This window comes from Ovis aries, chromosome 3, assembly GCF_016772045.2.
Source record: "Ovis aries strain OAR_USU_Benz2616 breed Rambouillet chromosome 3, ARS-UI_Ramb_v3.0, whole genome shotgun sequence".
Classification (NCBI taxonomy): Eukaryota; Metazoa; Chordata; class Mammalia; order Artiodactyla; family Bovidae; genus Ovis; species Ovis aries.
The window spans coordinates 166,180,053-166,199,989 of record NC_056056.1 but is presented as its reverse complement, the minus strand read 5'-3'; the positions used below and the strand labels follow the sequence as shown (position 1 = coordinate 166,199,989).

At 38.0% G+C, this 19,937-nt stretch overlaps 1 protein-coding gene across 6 annotated transcripts in view; it reads left to right on the top strand.

The window, feature by feature from the left end:
- CDK17 (cyclin dependent kinase 17) overlaps positions 1-19,937 on the top strand; it is a 108,783-nt gene that overhangs the window by 14,246 nt on the left and 74,600 nt on the right. Inside the window, exon 2 of one of the 6 annotated variants that reach the window (XM_060413073.1) lies at positions 13,220-13,344. The exons of the other annotated variants lie outside the window; for them this stretch is intronic. The gene's annotated coding sequence lies outside the window, so the exon portion shown is untranslated. The remainder of the gene's footprint in view (positions 1-13,219; positions 13,345-19,937) is intronic. 6 annotated transcript variants of the gene reach the window in all.

Sequence of the window (19,937 nt, the reverse complement as noted above, 5' to 3'; positions counted from 1 at the left end):
CTTATTGGTACTTTAAATGATTTATAGTAGAAGAAATCTTTATACAGTTACTCTTGGTGGGTATGAAGTTTCGACTTTCTAGAAAATACATTAAGCATTTCATTGTATCTTAATTCTGAATCACGGTTTAAAAGTTTTACAGAAATGAAGACTCAGAGTTTCTTTTCACTGCTATACTGTTATATATTTAGCAGTATTTTTTCTTCCAGATGTTTATCATTGTGGATTATTCATATATTTAGTTTTTACCCCTTCCTATTTCTCCTTTGATTCCTATTTAGATTATTAAACCTCTCTGTGATTTATCGTCTATCTTCCTTAGAACCCTTCACTCGTTTTATGGCCCCTTTGATGTCAGTAATCTCTTTTTCATTTTATTTAGAAATTAGTTTTAATTCATTAAGAGACTGGAACCAGTAGTGTCAGCTTGTGTTGCTAAATACAGGGTGCTGATTTCTTACACCATTTTGTATAGCTATTCATGTTTTCCTCATAGTACTTGAAACTAGCCTTGCTGAACCGAATTTTAACAGACATTTGAGAAACTATCTGGTAGTGCTGTGGAATGTCGGTTCCTAGGAAATACTACCCAAAGTAACCTGGTGAGTTTGTTGCTTGTGATAGTAAAGGAGGATACCACCTTTCCTGAGTTGGTAGAATCTGCTGGGACAAGAGGGGTGTGTGTATGGGTGAAAAGAACAGCAGAGTTAGGAAGGAGAACGAAGTTGGAATATTTATTGAAGATTTGAAATCTTTAATGCAGGTATTTCAGTGTAGGAGCTTGATTAGAATTAGTAGAGGTCATGATGTTATAGTTTAGGATTGATAGACATAGTAAAGCAAGGATTTTGAGGTGAGTTTTTTTTTCCAGAATCTTGGAAAGTAAACAATCATTTGCTACTATTTATTGAAAAGTTGAACAGTCTGATGTTTTATATGGGGTTTTGGTGAAGTTCCTGGAATGAACAATGAAGTTATTTGCATTTCTTATCTGCTTGGGCAAGAGTTTCCTGGAATAGTAAAGTGTTGTTGAAGACAGCTGAATGTGATGTTAATGTGGACTGTAAACTCTGGGTGCAGATGGTTTCAGTTCTCGGTGCCCGTTCAGAACCACAGTAAGTTTGAAAATCTGTTTGTAAAAAGTCTAATCCTTAGGCCTGTCTACAAAGACAGTGCATTCTCTTGGTGAAGAGTTTGACATTTTTTTTTTCTCCCTCCTGAGGAATGAAGCCTAACTTCATTACTGAGACACCTAAGTAGTTGCTTGTATGTATGAGGCTGTCTCCCAATGCAGGAGACGTAGGTTTGATCCCTGGGTGGAGGAGATCCCCTGGAGAAGAGCGTGGCACAGCCCACTCCAGTATTCTTGCCTGGAGAATCCTGTGGACAGAGGACCCTGGTGGGCTACAGTCTGTGGGGTCGCACATGAGTCTGCAGTATAGTAAGAAGAAATATACTTGGGCCTCAAGAGTTCAGTGCTTAATGGCTGTACTGTGTGTGTGTGTGAGTGAGTGAGTGAGAGAGACTGATGGGTGTGTGTGAGAGAGAGAGGCAGGGAGGCAGCCAGCCATCCGGCTACCCGCTCCACCAGAGGAGTGGCCAAGAGGTAGAAAGAAAACCAGGATGTTGTTATGTGGTCTCTGGAGATGTGACGATAAATAAATGGGGTCAGGACACAAAACCCTTTCATGCCTAAAAGGAGAAAGACATATTGGCCCCAGTGATGAATTTTCATTCAGCAGTTCTTATACATGTACAAAAAGATAGACTTTTCACAGAACTATTTGCTCTGTCATGATACTCTTCACATAAGAATTGCCTAGTGGGCAATTCTGTTTGCAGGGTAATTATTTGAAATTAAGAATATTTTCTTAGAAGTTATTTTACCTCTTGCCCCGACATTACCCCATAAAAGTTATTTAATCTCTTATTTTGTCTGTGATTGAGGAAAGTAGGTCATTGGTGTATAGCCAGCAATTTTATATATAGTGTCTATATTTGCTGCTCATAATTTGGGAGAAAGTTAACATTCCTGGTGGCTCAAATGGTAAAGAACCTGCCTGCAATGCAGGAGGTCTGGGTTCATTCCCTGGGTTGGGAAGATCCCCTGGAGAAGGAAACAGCAACCCACTCCAGTATTCTGGTCTGGAGAATTCCATGGACAGAGAAGTCTGGCAGACTGCAGTCTGTGGGGTTGCAAGGAGTCCGACAGGGTTGCTTTCACTTTCTTTCTTTACATTTGTTGAATGCCTACTGTGTGCTAGGCACATATATATACATTCTAATGTATATCTCACATTCTTGTTAATTCCTTTCTTCCAAGCGAAAACTCAGGTTGGTTTTCTCAACATTCTACTTCTCACTCTCCTTAATGTCTATATGAAGGAAAAAAGATTTGAACTTGAGTGAGGCTTACGCTGCCTTTCACCAAGTGGACATGCTATAAACCCTTCATTAACCAGAGCCAAACTTGTATGTAGTTAACATTTTACCACAGTTGTTAATTAGATATAGAATATGTTACCTCTTAGCTTTTGAGATTGTGACTGACTGAATAGGTAGTAAGCAAAGCGAAGCAAAGAAGAGAGGATCTAGGCCCTTATTGTCTGGAATCTTTAACTGGAATCCATTTAATTTCACCTAAAGGAGATACTTAGGAATTGTCATTTTAAAATATTTTTCTGTGTGCTTATAGGTAACCTTTTTTGGTTACTTTTTTAAAAAGGTACATTTTACCATCTTTGTTCTTCAGTTGTGTTCATCTAATTTAGTTCCTTACTTTTCTTGTTTCTAATATGTAAAGATTTCCTAAATAAGTAGAATTAGTAGACTAGAAAATGCTAGGGAGAAAAACTTGTGGAAAATACCAACATTGTAGCTATGGGGGTTAGTCAGGTGCAAATTTCTTCTGAATGTTTTGATTGAACTCTTACACCCTAACCTCTACTATAGATCTTATAAAGTAAATTAAGTGTGCTTGTTAATTGACTGGTTGTATATGCGCCCTCCCTCTTAGTATTGGAATGTGAGCAGTTTCTAATTTTCCATTTAGCAAGTAATGTGGTATAGAGGATTAACTTTTTTTTTTTTCCTCAAAAATCACAAGAAGGCTTTTCTGATAGTTTTAAAAATTTGAGATCAACTGATACATGATTCATTCTTAGAAAGATCCTTCTGGGGGATATTTTGTGTTATCTTTAAAACTAAGTGACCACTTTGTCAGAGTGTTTTCCCCCCTAATCAGCCCTTTCTTCCCCAAAGAACAACTACCAGAAGATTGGAAGGTGCTGGCATTTTTAATGCCAGTGTTGCTGAGGAAAGTTGGCCACTATCCAGTAGAATTTATCTTATGAAAGCTTTAATGAAGTGTTAGTTTAAAAAAAAAAGTGAAGCTATTATTGTATCACAAGTTATGGAATGACAAGATAACACATTCAGTTATCTAGTTCAGATGTTTATTGGAGAGAGAGGCTAGAAAGTTGCCTACACAGTTTTCCTTTTTTTAAACATCAAAAACAAATTCATATTTATCTTGTGCCAAGTATGGTAACGTTCTCAGTGAATCATGGATAAAAGTAGATGATTTTGTGACATTTGTACTTCATATAAAAACATATAAATATATAAAACATATAAAAACAATACATTATTTGGTAATTTAAAAATGTGTGATTTTTTTTTTAAAGGAGTAGAAGTTTTATTTTTCTAATAGCCATAGGAATGTGACCTTCTAAATATCTAAATGTGTATTTTACATGATTCTTTTCCTAAAATGCTTTTTTAACTTCCCTTCTGTTGAAGTTAGGACGTGGTTGGAAGAGTGAATGATTACCTGAGCCTTACAGAATATCTTTATGTTAGTGAGGTCATTATTTGTCACCATGTGACAAAGTCTGACCTTTTGAATTATGTGGGCTAACATTCCTGTTCAGTTTATTTTGAGGTGATGTGGTATTATAGAAACTTGTATGTAATTTAGGTATAAAGTATAGTGTTGATTTAGAAATGTACAGTGAAGAAATGACTTAATGCAGCACTTTTTGGGGGATATGAGTGTGATGAGGGTAGGTAGAGACACAAAGATTTTTTAAATGTTTCTGTTGTTAGAGTTTTTAATATCGTGAAACTCAGGAACTTTCCATTTACATAGCTCACTTATCTTGGTGAGTAAATCAGTTTAGAAGACCAGATTTTAGATTTCAGGGTTGGTTGAACATAGATAGCTTTTTAGACCAGTGGCTTTCAACCTTTTTGGTCTCAGTATTAAAAAATTCTTTAATTTTTACAGTAATTTACTTAAAGATAACAAGGGTTGCAAATAAATGAAAACTATTTTCAAAAAATACAGTGAGAAGGGTAGCATTGTTTTCATATTTGCAAATCTCTTTAATGTCTATCTCAGTAGAAGACAGCTTTTCATATCTTTTATACTTCACTCTATTGCAATATTATGTGAAATGTAATCTGAAAAACTCCACTTTATACTCATGAGAGAAAAGCTAAAAAGGCAAATATGTTTTTAGTATTATTGTAAAAATACTTTTGACCTTAAGAACTCCCCCCTGGTGGCTCAGACGATAAAGAATCTGTCTTCTATGCAGGAGACCTGGGTTTGATCCCTAGGTTGAGAAGATCCCCTGGAGAAGGGAATGGCAACCCACTCCAGTTTTCTTGCCTGAAGAATTTCATGGACATGGACAAAGGAGCCTGGCAGGCCACAGTCCATGGGGGTCACACAGAGTCTGACACAACTGAGCAGCTAACACAAGTACCGGCCCCCTTTAAAGATTCCACGGACCACACTTGGAGAACCTCTGCTTTAGAGCAAAAGGAAATTGGATCCTAATCCTGCCCTTGATCATCCTCTCTGTATTAGATATTCTTAGGGACTATGTCTGTTAAGCTGTAGTAATGCACTGAAATAGTAATTCTATTTCTTGAATCTACTTCTGGCTGTCTTCTGTGAAGAGCCTTGGAGCTATAGGCTTTGATTTTTAATGTTCCCCTCCTGCTTTTGGAAATGATAAGGCTTGCTAACTATAAGAATTTAGGCAAATTCGTTAACATTTTGACTGTTTTCCTTATTTGTAAAAATGGGCAGAGCACTTTTTAACTACCAACTCAAGTCTTTCATGAAAATCAAATTAGGTAACTAAAGTTATATACAGTTGCTAATAGAATCTTTTATTAATAGAACTTAGCAGAAAGAATGAGGTATGCTCCAATTTCGCATTGCCTCTTCTTTATAAGTTACTCTAGAGAGTGACTTTTTTTTTAAACTGCTCTCCTTTTTGTCCTGTCCAACACTTATGTGAATCTTCCTTCTTAGATCTAGGTCCTCCAAGGAAATGGAATTTTAAAACAAGAACAGCAAGACATCATTTGCCTGCAGATTTTCTTACTTCATACTTTAACTAATTAGAAACAAATCGGAAGATGCTACATAAACGATGTATATGAAAATAAGGACAACATAGTGTGCTGCTGCTAAGTCGCTCCAGTCGTGTCCGATTCTGTGCGACCCCATAGACGGCAGCCTACCAGGCTATCCCCCGGATTCTCCAGGCAAGAACACTGGAGTGGGTTGCCATTTCCTTCTCCAATGCATGAAAGTGAAAAGTGAAAGTGAAGTTGCTCAGTTGTGCCCGACTCTTAGTGACCTCATGGACTGCAGCCTACCAGGCTCCTCCATCTGTGGGATTTTCCAGGCAAGAGTACTGGAGTGGGGTGCCATTGCCTTCTCCAACAACATAGTGTAGGGACTATATTCTCTAGGTAAAAGAAGAAAAAGGAAAAGGATTAGTATGTGCCTTATTTCTTAAAAGCTGATTTTTATAACTCCTAGAAAAAAGGAAATCTATTAAGCATCTGTGCGTGCATGCTAAGTCATTTCAGTTGTGTCTGACTCTTTGCGACCCCATGAACTGTAGCCCACCAGGGTCCTCTGTCCATGGGATTCTCCAGGCAAGGACACTGGAGTGGGTTGCCTGCCGTGCCTTCCTCCAGGGGTTCTTCCCAACCCAGGGATCCAATCCACATCTCTTTGGTCTCCTCCATTGGTAGGTGGATTCTTTACCACTAGCGCCATCTGAGAAGCCCATTAAGCACCCAGCCAATTCATATTTATTGAGTGAAGCAATGTGTTAAACCCTATTCTGGATTTGTTAGTTCAGAACAATGAACTTGGTAGGGTCTTACACTACTTGGGTTCCAGCTGCCTCTTCTGCTGTACCTTGAGCAAGTTTTTAAGTCATCGGTGACAGCTTCTTTAGATATATAAAATGGGGACAATTTAAATAATATTACAGGGTTACTTTGATAGCTAAAAGAAATTAATGTAAATAAAGCACTAGAATAGATTGGTACATCATATTATTAACTCCTTTTCCTATTACATAAAATTGGGAAAGGATAATTATCCTTGATAATGTTAACTTCTGGTAGTCTCACAGAGATTTTATATTTTAAAAGGATTGATGAAAAATTATATAATGTCAAAGGCTAATTTTGTCTCTTTTTGTTGTTAGCCAAAGCACGGTTTTTATTACTTTGGCTTGCACAAGAGGAGAAAATTGACTAAAGGCCAGATCTCTTAACAGGTAAAATATATTTTATCTAGTGAAAATTGCTCAGTGGTGTTCGACTCTTTGTGACCCCATGGATTATACAGTCCATGGAATTCTCTAGGCCAGGATACTGGAGTGGGTAGCCTTTTCCTTCTCCAGGGGATCTTCCCAACCCAGGGATCATACCCAGGTCTCCCTCATTGCAGGTGCATTCTTTACCAGCTGAGTCATAAGGGAAGCCCAGGAATACTGGAGTGGGAGCCTCTCCCTTCTCCAGGGGATCTTCCTGACCCAGGAATAGAACCAGGGTCTCCTGCATTGCAGGTGGATTCTTTACCAACTGAGCTACCAGGGAAGCACATATTTTACCTAAATTCACATTAATAATCTTAAGTACTTATTTCCACTGAATTTATTATAGACACCTTCTTACATGATAATGCTAGAGAAACTAGTGGGCAGGGAAGTACCTAAACTTAAATCTCATTTGTTGAGAGAAAAATTGTTCATTAATATCACTGGGTACTAGTTATTTTCTGTACATTCCTAATCATTTCCCAGTGTATAGGGAATGCATAAACTTGTGAGTTACCTGGTTAACCTTATGGAGAATTGCTCATAATTTTCATGTTGAGACTGATTCATTTGAACAAGTCTTTCAAGCAGTTCCTGGTAAATCAAATTTTGGATCAAAACCAGTGTCAGGTTGAGTAGTAAACTATAACAATTACTCCATTCTAGAACAATGATTATTGAGAAGTAAGAGGAGTCTTTTAATCAGTGAAAATCATTTTTAAATTTAATCCCTTCTGCTTACAGAAATAATAGAAAAAGAGTAGAAACCTTTCTGTCTTTTTTTTTTTTTTCCACTAAGGATATCAAGAGAGATAGAAGTGCTAGTGCAGTGAGTACACAGAAGGCAAATACACATTAGGGATCTAGGAAAAACTTAATTGGTGTTATATCTCTTTGGTAAAAGAAGCCGTATTTCTGGAAGCAGTTGGCACCACAAAGAAGAGTCTATTTTGGACTCCTTGAGAAGCACTTTGATGCTCCTGGCACTTTAAAAAACGGTATTAAATCAAATACACTTGCTCACGGTAATTAAATAATGGACCCGCTCCCCACCATGTTTGAATAAAGTTAGAGTAAAATATATTCTGGAGTTCAGTAACAATGAGTTCATACCCATTTTACTGACTCTTACTACTCATGAGTTCTGGAGAACCTTGGTAGGTACTGTTAGGTTTTCTTTCCTATTGATTGCATACCTAATGACTTGGATTTTAATCATACATTCAGCTTGCTGTTATGGAAGCAATCATATAAGTGAACATGTGCTCAGGTGCCTAGGAGCTCACTATAAACCTTGTGCCAGAGCATGATAAAAACAAAAATTGGTTTTCCAGCATCAGGTCAAATTCTGTAATACTTATTTTTAATTTTTATATGCAGTATATAAGAAAGCTTTCCTCAGTGATCAGTGCAAAGAAATAGAGGAAAACGATAGATAAGACTAGAGATCTCGTCAAGAAAATTAGAGATACCAAGGGAACTTTTCATGCAAAGATGGGCACAATAAAGGACAGAAGTGGTATGGACCTAATAGAAGCAGAATATATTAAGAAGAGGTGGTAAGAATACACAGAAGAACTATACAAAAAAGAACTTTACAACCCAGATAATCATGATGGTGTGATCACTCATCTACAGCCAGACATCTGGAATGTGAAGTCAAGTGGGCCTTAAGAAGCATCACTACAAGCAAAGCTAGTGGAGGTGATGGAATTCCAATTAAGCTATTTCAAATGCTGAAAGATGATGCTGTGAAAGTGCTGCATTCAATATGCCAGCAAATTTGGAAAACTCAGCAGTGGCCACAGGACTGGAAAAGGTCAGTTTTCATTCCAGTTCCAAAGAAAGGCAATGCCAAAGAATGCTCAAACTTCTCCAAGCCAGGCTTCAATAGTACATGAACCGTGAACTTCCAGATGTTCAAGCTGGATTTAGAAAAGGCAGAGGAACCAGAGATCAAATTGCCAACATCCACTGGATCATGGAAAAAGCAAGAGAGTTCCAGAAAAACATCTACTTCTGCTTTATTGACTATGCCAAAGCCTTTAACTGTGTAGATCACAATAAACTGTGGAAAATTCTGAAAGAGATGGGAATACCAGACCACCTGACCTGCCTCTTGAGAAATCTATATGCAGATCAAGAAGCAACAGTTAGAACTGGACATGGAACAACAAACTGGTTCCAAATAGGGAAAGGAGTATGTCAAAGCTGTATATTGTCACCCTGTTTATTGAACTTCTATGCAGAGTACATCATGAGAAACGCTGGGCTGGATGAAGCACAACTGGAATCAAGATTGCCGGGAGAAATATCAATAACCTCAGATATGCAGATAACACCATACTTACAGCAGAAAGAGAAGAACTAAAGAGCCTGTTGATGAAAGTGAAAGAGGAGAGTGAAAAAGTTAGCTTAAAGCTCAACATTCAGAAAATTAAGATCATGGCATCTGGTCCCATTACTTCATGGCAAATAGATGGGGAAACAATGACAGACTTTAGTGTTTTGGGAGGCTCCAAAATCACTGCAGATGGTGACTCTAGCCATGAAATTTAAAGACGCTTCCTCCTTGGAAGGAAAGTTAGGACCAATCTAGATAGCATATTCAAAAGCAGAGACATGAGTTTGCCAACAAAGGTCCGTCTAGTCAAGGCTGTGGTTTTTCCAGTGGTCATGTGTGGATGTGAGAGTTGGACTAAAAAGAAACCTGAGCACCAAAGAATTGATGCTTTTGAACTGTGGCGTTGGAGAAGACTCTTGAGAGTCCCTTGGACTGCAAGGAGATCCAACCAGTCCATCCTAAAGGAAATCAGTCCTGAATATTCATGGGAAGGACCAATGCTGAAGCTTAAACTCTAATACTTTGGCCACTTGATGCGAAGAACTGTTTCATTTGACTCTGATGCTGGGAAAGTTTGAAGGCAGGAGGAGAAGGGGAAGACAGAGGATGAGATGGCTGGATGGCATCACCGACTCAATGGAAATGAGTTTGAGTAAACCCCGGGAGTTGTTGATGGACAGGGAGGCCTGGAGTGCTGCGTACATGGGGTTGCAAAGAGTCGGAAGCGACTATCGACTGAACTGAACTAATATACAGTAATCAAATCTTCGTTGGTATCTACATATTTCAAGTAGTATTTGCTGTATATGAATGAAATAAAACGTTTCTCAGTGGAATTTAACCTTATTTTAAAAAGATCACATTCACAGAGATAGGCTGATAAGATTATACAATAAAATTTTTGTTTAACTGGAATACTGAGTTTGGTTCTTTCCTTTTCTCTGGTTAAATTCTTTTGCAGTTTAAGAATGTTTTTTAAACCTGTGTAAAAGTTTTATTACAGTTTGTTAGCACTCCATTTAGAAAGGAAAGTTCAAATCATATGCCAATTGCAGTTAAAAAATTGGTTACGTTAAAGTATTTTGGGTCACGTAGATGATTGCATGCTTGCAGAGTCTTCTGTGTGCAGTGTTTAAGAAGACAACTGAGGGTATAGTAGAAGCTCTGACTCATTTGTTCCTCTGTAAGGCTATTGATTGATGGTCATGTCATGTTTAATAATAACCAGTGACTAGTAGTCTGGTCTTTAGTTTGATCTTCTTTTCCTACTAGTTGTTGTATGCCAGCTTTACTTGTAATTATATGATTTAACCGAATATTACCTAAACCAATAAAATTCAGTGTATAAGGAGAGTTACTTCTGTGAAAACTCGGGAAGGAGTTGATAAAGGCTGGTTGATGTTTTTTTAAAAAAACTTTATTTGGAATTAGATGTAAGGAAGACAATGAAAAACCTGGAACGTTCATACAAATCTCACAGTTGGGCGTTGATTGTTTTTCAGGTGTTTCAGCTGTTCTCTTCAATTTAAAAGAAATCTTCTAGAAATTGTAGTGTCTGCATTGGCACATGTGTTTATATAAGAAATTCCAATCTTGGCTTCTGTTTTACAGCAGAAGATTGATAAGCACATTTGAATGTTTTAAGTTAGAATGCATAAGGTACATACTTGTAATTTTTTCCCTTTCATGATTTATTGAATTACTGACTTGATTAGTGGACTGGTCCTGAGTTAGTTCATGAATTCTTATTTTTAGTGATGATCCCATCCTATCTGAGACATTTTTCTTAAATTCTCACTTGAAAGAAAGCAGTAGATTTGAAGCACTTTTTCAAAGTTTAACATGGATTTTGTAGTAAAATTGGAATATTTTGTGATTCCATAGTTAGTACCACTTGTGGTTATAGCAACAGTCATAAAATTTCGCATTCTAGCTGTCTCCTTTAAGAAAACTTTGTAATTACCTAGGTTTCAGTTCAGTCACTCCACCGTGTCCGACTCTTTGTGACCCCATGAATTGCAGCACGCCAGGCCTCCCTGTCCATCACCAACTCCTGGAGTTCACTCAAACTCACGTCCATGGAGTCAGTGATGCCATCCAGCCATCTCATCCTCTGTCGTCCCCTTCTCCTCCTGCCCCCAATCCCTCCCAGCATGGTAACCCTCTAATGCCTGTTTTTAGCTTTGTATCCCCCCACACCCAACACACACTTTAAAAATAGCAACAACAGAATGGCTTCTTTTAGAATTTCCTCTTCCCAAGGAATCATCTGATGCTTCTAAGGCAGACTTTTGAGCCAGTATAATGGTTTTGTATAGAGGTGTCAAATATTTCATTCTCTGGTGGATTTTAGATTGAAACGTGAAACAGTTCAACAGTTATAGCTTGCTTGGAAAATTAAAAGGGTATTTCATATTTATGTTTATCTTCTTCCCTTGGGGAGCTGAAAATACCTTATAAGAATTAATATCAACAAGACTGGCCTGCATTCGAGTCTGAGGAGGCACAGTGCCCGGAGAGGGCCCCAAAGCTGTTTTGCTGGCTGCCTGTTCTGGAGCAGCTGACTAACCAGCTGCAGAGCACATTGATCGGGTCATAATTGCTTTCATCCTGGAGCAGAGCACGTTAACACAATTTAAATCAAGAGCCACATTAGAAGATTCTGACCTTAGGATAACCTCTCATTTCCTACCTTTGAGAGAGGGAACAATTCCAGTCACTTCCCTAACTTCTAACCACAAAATAGCACGGGAACATATAGCCACATTTAAAGATTGTGACCTCTTGACTTTCTTTATCCTTTATACAGGTGGATTCAGAACAGTAAAAGGAATAAGTCATAATGTACTATTTTTGTTGAGTAGAGAAATCATCCCTCCCCTCTAACTCAATTTTTTTTTCTATTGGAATCTTCCTAGATCATTCCTATAGATGCAGTGTAGATAAAATAGTAGACCTGAGACTATGTTTGTAAACCCTCACTTTTCCTTAAAAAAAAAAAAAAAAAAAAACAAAAAACAAAAGCAGCAGAGTGACAGTTCTTGTCTGTTAGCAGACCACTGTTTCTTAATATATACAGTTTTGTGTGATTGCTTTCTTTTGATACATCTTGGCCTACCATTATTCTCTGAATACTCATACAGTCACTGTAGAGGTCTTATTGGGCTTTATTTTCTAGAGGTTTCAACTTTGTGCTGTAACTCACATGACAGCAAAGATAATTTCACATATGGAAAACTATAGATAAGAGAGGCTGAGAATTGAGAGCAGTTTCCAGTTCATAAACTGTAAAACCATTCTTCTCTCTCATTCATTATTGGGAGTGATATTATTATTGAAATAACCCTTAATTGGCTCTAATTCATTAAGTATAATTCAGTTTTTAAATTTCAGCTGTTAGAAATTCAAGTAGTCAAGTGCTTTTGGAGGATATATTGAGTTAGAACAGAATAAGAAACAATAGTAGAAATCATTAAAAATGTCATTCAATGAGACAACGGAAATGAGGTAAAAATATATTCAGGTGTTTTTGTAAATATTAAAATTTTGTTGACTTATGTATTTAAGGACCCCAGCTATCTAACTAGGATCGCATCCTTTGTGTCAGTGATGACATTGACCCACCTCAAATCTTAGCTAAATTCTCATAGGACCAATGATACATAGTTCCATTTCTTAATGTCTGGAGTTGTGGATACATTATATTCCTACTAGTGCAAAGCTAACTGAATTATATAAGGATCAAATTATTGGTCTTGGCCTTAACCAAATACTTTAAACAAACATGAGTTACTAATAACTGACTTTTTTGGTGGGGGGATGGTAGAATTTAAAAAGTTTTTATAATTCCACTTTTTATTTTTCAAAGATTTTTGCATTCTTCATTTCTGTTTATCCACTAGATATAACATACCAGATACCTTATATTATTATTATAATATGTTAGATAATGGCTGTGGTTTATTATACTTAGAACTAAGGAAGCTTTCCATGTGGATGTTTATTTTGCTTTTCCTTCTATGAAGGACTGAGTTATATTGCCCATAAAAGTGATGACAGAATTGACCAGCTATGTAGTAAGGGTAGAGAAGGTAATGGCACCCCACTCCAGTACTCTTGCCTGGGAAATCCCATGGACAGAGGAGCCTGGTAGGCTGCAGTCCATGGGGTTGCCAAGAGTCGGACACGACTGAGCGACTTCACTTTCACTTTTCACTTTCATGCATTGGAGAAGGCAATGGCAATCCACTCGTGTTCCTGCCGGGAAAATCCCATGGACGGGGGAGCCTGGTGGGCTGCCATCTATGGGGTCGCACAGAGTTGGACACGACTGAAGTGACTTAGCAGCATGTGGTAAAGGTAAGGGTAATGTCTGTGTTCCTATAATAATGAATGTGGCCTATTTTCTCTGATGGGATGTCTTAACTCTTGACATGTCTTAACTCTTGACAATACTGTTCTCAAAAAGAGTTTATTAATTATTCTAGTAACTTCATTTAAAAATACACTGACTAGGAAGGCTGGATATCTGTCGAAGGTTTGCTAGGGGCCTTTTGTCCTTCTCTTTGTCAGATATCTCTTCTCAGAGGTGTTAAAATAGAACCAGGAATAGTTGAAATTTTTCCTAACCACTTGTGGAATTGAATCTGGAATTTATCTTTATGATTCGGCCCGGGGAGAAATGTTTGTAGGCCTATGGAAGGAGGAATATTTACAGGTTTCCTGTAAATATACTATTTGTAGTATTATCTACTTTGTATAAACCTAGTTTATATTTAAAAGAAATATCAGATAAGATACCCTCCTTAGGAAATAGTTTATTGAGCACATTTTGGTAGGATAGTAAGTAAAATCTGTTGACTTGCAGATAATTTGATATGACTAAAGTTGCTCTAAGTTATGATTTTTCTTTTATAAAAGATTATTGCATTTGCTTTGATTTACTTTACTCAAGAATATTACTCAGTTTCACAAAAATTAAAAGGAAAGGCAGTTTGTATTTCCCTTGTAAACTGCACATGAACCAACTTTTTTGTGTGTGGGTTAATGGAAAGAGCACATAAGATTTGAATTTTGGCTTTATCAGTGATTTACTTAGTGTAATGACTTTGAGTTACTAAATTTTGAGCTTTTATTTTCTTACTTGTATAATGGGAATGATAAATAATACCTTTTTATCTCACAAAATTGTTCTAAGAAACAAGATGTGAAGACTGTAAACTCTATAAAGCTAGGTACATAGCCATGTATAAAATTAAGTTTAATAATACACTGTTTATGAGGATGTGGAGCAACTGGAACATACTTTGCTGGTGGGAATATAAAAATGGTGCAATCCCTTTGGAAAACTGGACATTCCTTAGAAAGTTAAGCATATATCTACCATATGACCTTGCAAAAAAGATCTGTACAAAAATGTTCCTAGAAACATTGCAACTCTGGAAACAAACTGCGTGTTCTTTAACAGGCTAAAGAAGAGAAAGTGGTGTAATCCATTCAGTGGAACACTCTTCAGCAATTAAAAGCAAGCTGCTGGTGCACGTGTGTTTCTTGCTCTGTCATGTGCAACTCTTTGCAGCCCTATGGACAGTAGCCCACAGGCTTCTCTGTGCGTGGAGTTCTCCAGGCAAGAATACTGGAGTTGGTAGCCATTCCCTTCTCCAGAGGATCTTCCTGACCCAGGGATTGAACCCAGGTCTCCTGCATTGCAGGAGATTGTTTACTGTCTTAGCCACCAGGGAGGCCCTTACCTGCTCAGTAGCTAAGTCATGTTTTGTGACCCCGTGGACTGTAGCCTGCCAGGCCCCTCTGTCCATGGGATTTTCCAGGCAAGAATATCGGCATGGGTTACTATACTCCAGCGGATCTTTCTGACCCAGGGATCGAACCCGCAACTCCTGCGTCTCCTGCATTGACCGGCGGGTTCTTTTACCACTGAGCCACCTGGGAAGCCTGGTACATAAAATGTGGATTAATTTCACAGTCACTGTGCTGAGTAAAGAAGTCATGTGTTATAAGACTATATACTCTTACATGTTTCAGTTTACATGGAATTCTAAAGAATGTGCTACCTCCAGGGGCTTACAGACAGGAAGCTGCTAATGGAAATCTTTGATCACCTTTCCAGCACTGTGAGCTCTCTTTCAGTGTACAAAGTTCAAAAAAAACCCTGTGTAAGTCACGATCTCTAGAACAAGTAGCGCCTCGTGGAACCCTAGGATTCTGTGGAACCCCATTTGAAAAACTGTACTGGCCATGCTAATTATAATAATGCTCATTGATACTAATTGCTTTATTTCCTCTCAAAACTGGAAATGATGTGAGTTTTTATTAGATGCATAGATCTGTGTTTGTGAGTCACTTCTGTAATTGTCTATCCCCTCAAATATTTTTTGGATGTGAATAAGTTGTGAGTTACTAATTATAAATGTCTGAGGGCTGGCTCCTTTCATTAAAGCGCCTGGGATACTGGAATGATACATCTAGAATGTCTGATTTATAATGTGGAAATAATTTTTGTATCCAACTTTCCACCCCCACCCTTTCTCCCTGCAGCAGTACATGAGAGGAAAACTGAGTTTATCAAAAGACTGAAACTGCTTTTCTAGTTAGTTTCCTCCTTGATGTTGTTACCACTGTAGGCTACTTTGGTCTGTTTGCTTTCTGAAATAGAAAAGTAGTATGTGATTAGAGCAGGATCAACAAGCTACAGTCCTACAGCTAAGAATGGCTTTACTTTTTTAAAGGTTGCTTTTAAAAAATTTGGCAGATACTATATGTGGTTCACAAAGCCTAAACTATTTTCTGTTGGGTAATATGCAGATAAAGTTTGCTGGCACCTGAACTAGAGACTCCTCTAATGTATAGTTATTTTCAGTTATTTTGAAAGTATGCTATAAATATTTTATGTTTGTTTTGATGTGAGAGAAAAGAATTTATCATAAATATAATTATTTTAACAGCTTTGAACTATAATTTATGTACTATAAAACTCACCCCTTCAAAATGCACAGTGCACTGGTTTTTAATATATTTGCAGTTCTACAAGCCTCACTATAATTTTAGAATATTTTCATCAACCTCTGCCCAAAAATAGAAACTTTGTCCCTGGGGACTTACCTGGTGGTCCAGTGGTCAAGAATCCACCTTCCAATGCCGGGTAAGGGGATGGTGGTCTATCCCTGGTTGGGGAACTAATCCTGGGCGCCACAACTACTGAGCCCTCATGTCTCAGATAGAGAGCCCACGTGCTCTGGAGCCTGCATGCTCCAATTAAAACTCGACACAGCCAAGTGTAAATAAGTAAATGGCAAAACAAACAAACCCCTGTACTCTATTCCTTCCCATCCTTCACTACTCATGCCTTTGCTCTCTGAATGTTAAATGATACTGTTTAGCTCACTAGTTTGAAATGAAGTCAGGTTAATCTTGATGCTCTTTCTGGAGAAAGATATTTGTTGAGTAAATAATAGGGTAAACAAAGCTATAAGAAAAATAAAAGTAGAAATTTAAGAAACCAAAATACTTATATGTACTCTGAAAACTAGTGTAACAGCAGTTGACAATGAAAAAGTTATTAATCAAAGTATATTCTGAGTATGATTCTTACAATAAGTCTTAAAAGTCCATGAAAGAATTCATGAAGTCATAGTTTATAGCATTTTTTCCTTAGTGGTTTATATAGTGATGCTGTGTTCTACATAAACAACAACATAGTTGATGGCATCTTAGATTTGGTGAAATGGTGTATGTTTGAAATGATGTATCCTTAAGTCAGTTATTCCAGAGATGCAGAACATTTCAAACAATAAAAATATTAGTCGTTCAGATTAAGCTTTGGTTTAAAAGAAAAAGCTACTAACGTCTGAAAGTAATGAAATAGCATTTATCTAAAATTTTAGCAATTCAGACCTTTCATTAATCCACATTAATATTTTCCTTGATTTTTGAATAGGTGAGAGTTCAAAATTTATTGTTGTTCAGTCGCTGAGTCGTGTCCCACTCTTTGTGAACCTGTGAACTGCAACATGCCAGGCTTCTCTGTCCTTCACTATCTCCAGGGGTTTGATCAGATTCATGTCCATTGAGTCAGTGATGCCATCCAGCTGTCTCATCCTCTATCAGTCCCTTCTCCTCTTGCCCTCAGTCTTTCCCAGCATCAGGGTCTTTTCTACAAGAAAAGACCTAATGAATCAGCTCTTCACATAAGGTGGCCAAAGTATTCTAGCTTCAACATCAGTCCTTCCAGTGAATATTCAAGGTTGTTTTCTTTTAGGATTGACTGGTTTGATCTCCTTGCTGTCCCAGGGCCTCTGAGGAGTCTTCTCCAGCACCATAATTGGAAAGCATCAGTTCTTTGGCACTCAGCTTTCTTTATAGTCCAACTCTTCATATCCATATATGACTACTGGGAAAACCATAGCTTTGACTACACAGACCATTGTCAGCAAAATAGTGTCTCTGCTTTTTAATATGCTGTGGTTGCAGTCACAATCTATAGTGATTTTGGATGCCCAAATCAATCTTTGTCCACTTTTCCCCCTTCTATTTGCCAAGAAGTGATGGGACCAAATGCTATGATCTTCGTTTTTTGAATGTTGAGTTTTAAGCCAGCTTTTTCACTCTCCTCTTTCACTTTCATCAAGAGGCTCTTTAGTTCTTCACTTTCTGCCATTAGGGTGGTATCATCTGTGTATCTGAGGTTGTTGACATTTCTCCCGGCAATCTTGATTCCTGCTTGTGCTTCATCCAGCCTGGTATTTCGCATGATGTACTCTGCATATAAGTTAAATAAGCAGGATGACAATATACAGCCTTGATGTACTCCTTTACCAATTTGGAACCAGTCTGTTGTTCTGTGTCTGGTTCTAACTATTGCTTCTTGACCTGCATACAGATTTCTCAGGAGGCAGATAAGGTGGTCTGGTATTCCCATGTCTTCAAGAATTTTCAACAGTTTGTTGTGATCCACACAGTCTAAGGCTTTGGCATAGTGAATGAAGCAGAAGTAGATGTTTTTCTGGAATTCTCTTGCTTTTTCGATGCTCTAGTGGATGTTGGCAATTTGATCTCTGGTTCCTCTGTGTTTTCTAAATCCAGCTTGTATATCTGGAAGTTCTTGGTTCAGATACTGCTGAGGCCTAGCTTGAAGGATTTTGAGCATAATCTTGCTAGCCTGTTAAATTAGTGCAATTGTTCCGTAGGTTGAACATTCTTTGGCATTGCCTTTCTTTGGGATTGGAATGAAAACTGAACTTTTCCAGTCCCGTGACCACTGCTGAGTTTGCCAAATTTGCTGGCATATTGAGTGCAGCATTTTCACAGCATCATCTTTCAGGATTTGAAATAGCGCAGCTGGGCCTCTGCTACCTTTGTTCGTAGTGATGTTTCCTTAAGGCCCATTTGACTTTGTATTCCAGAGTGTTTGGCTCTAGGTGAGTGATCACACAGTTGTGGCTATCTAAGTCATTAAGATCTTTTTTGTATAGTTCTTCTGTGTATTCTTGCCACCTCTATTTAATATCTTCTGCTTCTGTTAGGTCCATACTGTTTCTGTCCTTTATTGTGCCCATCTTTGCATGAAGTGTTCCCTTGGTAGCTCTAATTTTCTTGAAGAGATCTTTAATCTTTCCCATTCTATTGTTTTCCTCTATTTCTTTGCATTAGTCACTTAAGAAAGCTTTCTCATCTCTCCTTGCCATGTCTGGAACTAAAATTTGTATATAGACATTAAATTTGAGCCTTCAGAGTTTTGCTCAACTCTCTGAGATTCTCATTTTGTTTTTTTAAGGTTTATATGTTGCCTAATTTATGGAGTACAGAAATGGTGGTTGGTTTAAAATTTGGGTTTTAAAATAGATCCCTTCATTTGGTCTCTATTATTTAATTTCCTCACAAGTCATGAGAAGGCTCAAATAGCTTTATTCAGCTAGAGTTTTGTAATTCTGAATATTTGCAGAATATTAAACATTTTATATTCTTAAATATTTAGAATGGAGAAGTAAAATTATAGGTGGTACTGCCACTGAGCTGTATTTTCTGTCAGCTTCAGTCTTGGCCTTCTAAACTTTGTTTTGTTGTGTGTATTCCTCTTTTACCTGCTGGTTCCCTGTCACATTCTGCCAATAGGAGATAGCAGTTCAGTTGCTCAGTCGTGTCCGACTCTTTGCAACCCCATGAATCGCAGCACACTAGGCCTCCCTGTCCATCACCATCTCCCGGAGTTCACTCAGACTCATGTCCATCGAGTCGGTGATGCCATCCACCCATCTCATCCTCGGTTGTCCCCTTCTCCTCCTGCCCCCAATCCCTCCCAGCATCGGAGTCTTTTCCAATGAGTCAACTCTTCGCATGAGGTGGCCAAAGATAGCAGTGGGAGACAGTAAAGCAAAAAGGAGGGTCAGAGGATTTGCTTCTCCTTGTTTGCATTTCTTCCTGTCTGTGTCTCCACAGAGATAGGACTCCACTAGGGCAGAAGTAGTAGTGGCCGATGGCTCCTGTTTGCATTTTTCAGGGGCCCTCCTTCAGGTTCTTGGTGTGCTTCAAAGAATGCTTTCTTTCAGAGATGGTCCCAGGTTCGTAGGGTTTCTCTAGGCCTTTGAGGTTTAATAATTCCAGGTTTGCTTTGTTTCTTTCAGTTCTGGGGGTCATAGCTGCTCCTTTAGATCCTATCAGTCTGTGTCTTCTTTTTGCCTTTTCAGTTCTCCAGTTCCTGATTAACAACTTAAATTGAATTCTCTCTGTTAAAATTACTGTTGTCCTTTCTGTTTTTTGATTGATTCCTGACCAATACACAGGTCAAAATAATAGGTCTTTGCAAATTAAAGTCCTGGAGATCCAATTAGGCTGCTTTTCATTTAGTAGTTATTGAGCCTGTGAAGTCAGTCTGCCAGGCCTTTCTTTGTTCTCTTTGTCCACTATCAGATGTCCTCAATAGTGGTCCCAGAGCTGCT